This window comes from Schistocerca gregaria, chromosome 9, assembly GCF_023897955.1.
Source record: "Schistocerca gregaria isolate iqSchGreg1 chromosome 9, iqSchGreg1.2, whole genome shotgun sequence".
Lineage (NCBI taxonomy): Eukaryota > Metazoa > Arthropoda > Insecta > Orthoptera > Acrididae > Schistocerca > Schistocerca gregaria.
The window spans coordinates 89,364,802-89,369,677 of record NC_064928.1 but is presented as its reverse complement, the minus strand read 5'-3'; the positions used below and the strand labels follow the sequence as shown (position 1 = coordinate 89,369,677).

The 4,876-nt window shown below is 47.0% G+C and overlaps 1 pseudogene; it reads left to right on the top strand.

Annotated features, from left to right (window-relative positions):
• Positions 1-663: 663 nt before the first annotated feature.
• LOC126292535 (5S ribosomal RNA) lies at positions 664-781 on the top strand (annotated as a pseudogene).
• Positions 782-4,876: the final 4,095 nt, after the last annotated feature.

The following is a 4,876-nucleotide window of genomic DNA, read 5'->3' as shown; positions in this document are numbered from 1 at the left end:
CGATTTTGAAGAGGCAGTCTGCGAGAAAACCTGAACGTAATCCCCTTGATTACTTCCTACGGGGATATCTAAGGTCACTTCTGTATGAGACCCCAGTGGATATGGCGGTGGAATTAGTTGCCAGAATTGTAGCTGCCTAAGATGTGATTGGAAACACACAAGATACAGTACAAATGGAACGTTCGTTGCAGTTAACTTTATATAGCACTCCGTCTTCAGACCACAAGTGGCCCATCGGGACCATCCGACCGCCGTGTCATCCTCACTGAGGATGCTGATAGAAGGTGCGTGTGATCAGTACTCCGCTCTCCCGGACGTTATGATATTTTTCTGTGACCGGAGCCGCTACTATTCGGTCGAGCAGCTCCTCAATTGGCATCACGAGGCTGAGTGCACCCCGAAAAACAGCAATAGCGCATGGCGACCCGGATGGTCACCCATCCAGGTGCCGGCCACGCCCCACAGCGCTTATCTTCCGTGATCTGATGGGAACCGGTGTATCCACTGCCCGCTGTCAAATTTAGCTAATGCAAATAAAAACAATACGCATTACCGTGATTCTGTTCCCAATATCTCCTTAACCTGACTTCTCCGATCCAGGTTCCTCAAATTGTTCAATGGAGCATCCCCTGTGTCCTGTTAAATTTTTGCACGCTCTTACACGGCAACGGCCTTGCTGCAGTGGATACACCGGTTCCCGTCAGATCACCGAAGTTAAGCGCTGTCGGGCGTGGTCGGCACTTGGATGGGTGAGCATCCGGGCCGCCATGCGCTGTTGTCATTTTTTCGGGGCGCAGTCAGCCTCGTGATGCCAATTGAGCAGCTACTGGACCGAACAGTAGCGGCTCCGGTCAAAGAAAACCATCGTAACGACCGGGAGAGCGGTGTGCTGACCACGCGCCCCTCCTACCCGCATCCTCAGCTGAGGATGACACGGCGGTCGGATGGTCCCGATGAGCCACTTGTGGCCTGATGACGGAGTGTTCTTTTTTTTTTACAGAAACACCATGTGTAGGAGGTGTGAAGAGCGTAACATGTTGAGCGATCCCCGCGTGGTACACGGAGATGCTCCTCACTTGGGATGGGTGAGACAGGTTTATCAGCATCTGTCAATTAGATAGGGGCCTCATGATGAGCCTGCATTTGGGCGGCTGGTCGAATCGTGCAATATCGAGATATGTGGGACAATCGATGTACAGTGGCGTGGCGCTGAACTGCATGGGAACGTGAAGGTAGGCACAGCAGTCGCTGAGGTTCCGGGCGCCCACCTGTCACCACCACAAGCGAGCGTCGCCTTGTTTTTCAGCAATCACTGCCTCTGCACCTGCCACCCGAGAACAGGTAATGGGCTCCCTGCTAAATTCTGTGTCGTTACGCACAATTGGTCAGAAAGTAGCAGCAGCCTGGCTAAGGAATTTGCGTCCGGTGCGTTGGCTGCCGTTAACACACCACGGCACAAACGGTAGCGCTTGGAGTGCTGTCGCGACTGCTTATCCACTGCGTCACATGGTCTTCAGTGATGAATAGCGTTTTCGCACTACCCCGAACGAAGGCGACCAGGGAAGGCGTCCCAGTGTGTTGTGGAGAGCCGCAGCGGTGTTACTCGTGGCGTCAGGGTGTGTGAGGTGCCATCGCGGGCCAACGAGATATACGGGCCGTGCAACGAACTCGTGACGTCACACTGCCGAGAAAGCAGAGAATTTTGCACAGTCGTTTCACTGCCCCGCTGACAAACATAAATCATGCGAAATGAAAGCAGCTCTCAAAAGCTCAATTAGAGATTCTTTTAACGAATTTGAGAGCAATATTTTATCTGCAGATTCTAAAAATCAACCTAAAAAAATTTGGTTGTACCTAAAATCTATGAACGCTACAAATAATTCAATACCTTCTCTTGCTGACAGTACGGGTAATGTAACGGTTGATGATAAACAGAAGGCCGAAATTCTAAACCTAGTTTTCAAAACCTCGTTTACGGGAAAGGACTGCCGCATCATTCCTCCTTTCAGTTATCGAACAAACGCAAGGATGGCTGACGTGGTGTTTAGTGTATCTGGGATTGCTAAACAGTTAAGATTCTTGGACACCAGGAACGCACCTGGCCCAGACGGTATCGCCGTAACATTATATGTTGACTATGCTGTAAATGTGGCACCATTCTTATCCATCATCTAACAGAGATCATTGGAACAGATGAAAGTTCCACGGGACTGGAAGAAGGCCCAGGTCATAGCAATCTATAAAAAGGGTAGAAAATCGGATGCACAAAATTACTGCCCAATTTCACTGACGTCGATTTGTTGTAGAATCATGGAACATATTTTGTATATAGACATAATGACCTTTCTAGACGCTGAGAAGTTCATCTGCAGAAACCAGCACGGTTTTAGGAAACAGCGATCATTCGAAGCACAGCTGGCCCTCTTGGTGCATAATATACAACAGGCTCTAGATACCGGTTCCCAGGTTGATGCCATATTTCTCGACTTTCGAAAGGCGTTCGACTCACTGTCGCTTGCTCCAAAGAGTACGCTCTTACGGTCTATCCGATGATATATGCGGTTGGATAGAAAGTTTTCTAACCGACAGGGAGCAGTATGTCGTCCTGAACGGGCTAACTTCAACAGAAACAAGGTTAATCTCAGGTGTGCCCCAGGGCGGCGTAACACGTCCTCTGTTTTTTACGATTTACATAAACGATCTGGTTGATGGTATTGACAGCGGCCTTAGACTACTTATTTATTTAGCGTATGGCAAGTACAAATCACGTTTATAGAGAAATAAGCTGCTACAATAACTTCATAACTTTGGCACGAAAAACAAGACATAAAGAATTAAATACAGTTATGTCATGAACAACATATATATAAGTACAAATTAACATTTAGGTTTGTAATATATTGAACTGCACTTCGAGTCCCATCCAGGAAGTCCGTTGTTTGACCTGAGTAGGCTCTCAGAGGGCACTCTGCAATGATGTGCCGGAGTCGTCTGCTTCTCAGCGCCGCAGTCGCACTTTGAGGATGGTGCTCTTCCCCATTTGTGTAGAGTGTCCACATCGACCGTGGCCCGTCCTGATCCTGTTGAGGGTGGTCCAGGTTTTACGTGGTAAGCCAAAGCCTGGAGGTCTGTTCGACGGTTTCAGTAAGGTGTTTACCTATGGTGGTGCTCATTCTTCCCACACCACTTTCCAGCCTTCTCCAAGACAGAAACCATTTTCCTCCAGATCTTTGGCCCTTATAAGAGGTGGATGTCTAGAGCGCAATCTGTCTCTGTCGATGCCATTGCTCAAAGCGTGAATCGGAAGTTGCGGGTTGTCTTGTATTTTTTTAAATTCTCTGAGAAGCGCATGTTCTCTTCGTACGTGAGGTGGCGGGATGTGGCTCAGTACAGGTAGCCAGCGAATGAGGGTTGATTTTATTGTACCTGAAATAATCCTCATAGTTTGGTTCAGCACTGTGTCCACCATCTTGGTGTCAGCCCTCTTTAGCCAAACAGGGCAACAGTACTCTTCCGCAGAGTAGACAAGTCCCAAAGCAGAGCATCGCAAGGTAGAGGCGGAGGAGCCCCAGCTGGTACCACATAGTTTCTGAATGATGTTGTTCCTAGTACGGATTTTTGCAGAAGTGTTGATGAGGTGTTGTTTGTAGCTCAGGGTTCTATCTAATGTCACTCCCAGGTATTTTGGATTTTTATTATAAGGCAGAATATTGTTATCAAAATATATCTTAAGGCGTCTGTTAGCCGATTCAGGTGGAAACACATAGCCTCAGTTTTAGTTGGACTAGGTTGAAGTCTCCATTCACGAAAGTACGTTCCCAGCAAGGACAAGTCGCTTGTCAGGACAGTCTCAGTATGCTCCATATCTCGATGTTGTGTAGCTACGGCCCAGTCATCTGCATATCCAAACTTATCAGTTTTAGTATTAGGCATATCGGCTGTATACATGCTGAAAAGTAGCGGTGCCAGGACTGATCCGTGGGGCAAGCCATTATTGAGCTTCATTGTTTTGCTCCTATAATTTCCAAGTATCACCTGGAATGGCCTGTTGCAGAGCATCTCGTTGGTAAGGTTAGCCATTTTCAAACATGGCACGATGCGGAGTAGTTTGTAAATCAGGCATTGCCTCCATACAATATCACAAGCCGCTGTCAGGTCTATAAATACCACGGATGTTTTTTTTCTTTTCTTTGGAAGCCTCGATGTATGAAGTTAGTGAAAAGATTTGACCTGTGCAGCTCCTGTTTGGCCGGAAGCCTGCTTGTTCCACAGGGATACACTTTAGAATATCTGGACTTATTTTGTTACATATAAGTCTCTCCAGTAATTTGTAGATCATGCTAACAAGGGAACCTCCCCATCGCACCCCCCCTCAGATTTAGTTATAAGTTGGCACAGTGGATAGGCCTTGAACAAAACTGAACACAGATCAATCGAGAAAACAGGAAGAAGTTGTGTGGAACTATGAAAAAATAAACAAAATATACAAACTGAGTAGTCCATGGGCAACATAGGCAACATCAAGGATGATACGGGCACAGGAGCGCCGTGGTTCCGTGGTTGGCGTGAGCAGCTGCGGAACAAGAGGTCCTCGGTTCAAGTCTTCCCTCCAGTAAAAAGTTTAAATTTTTATTTTCAGACAATTATCAGAGTACAGGCGCTCACACAGAATCAATTTCGCTCTCCAAAATTCCAGGACATGTTCAGATTTGCTTGGACATACGCAGGATTTGACGGTCTACACACGGAAAAATTTGAAAACGTTAAAAACATGTTTTGAAAAAGCACAGAGAACACTGTGCGACTGTGAAACTGTTACATTCATGTGTTGCAGTTTATGTGACACACTCTTACGTTTTCATCACTTTTTTGGGAG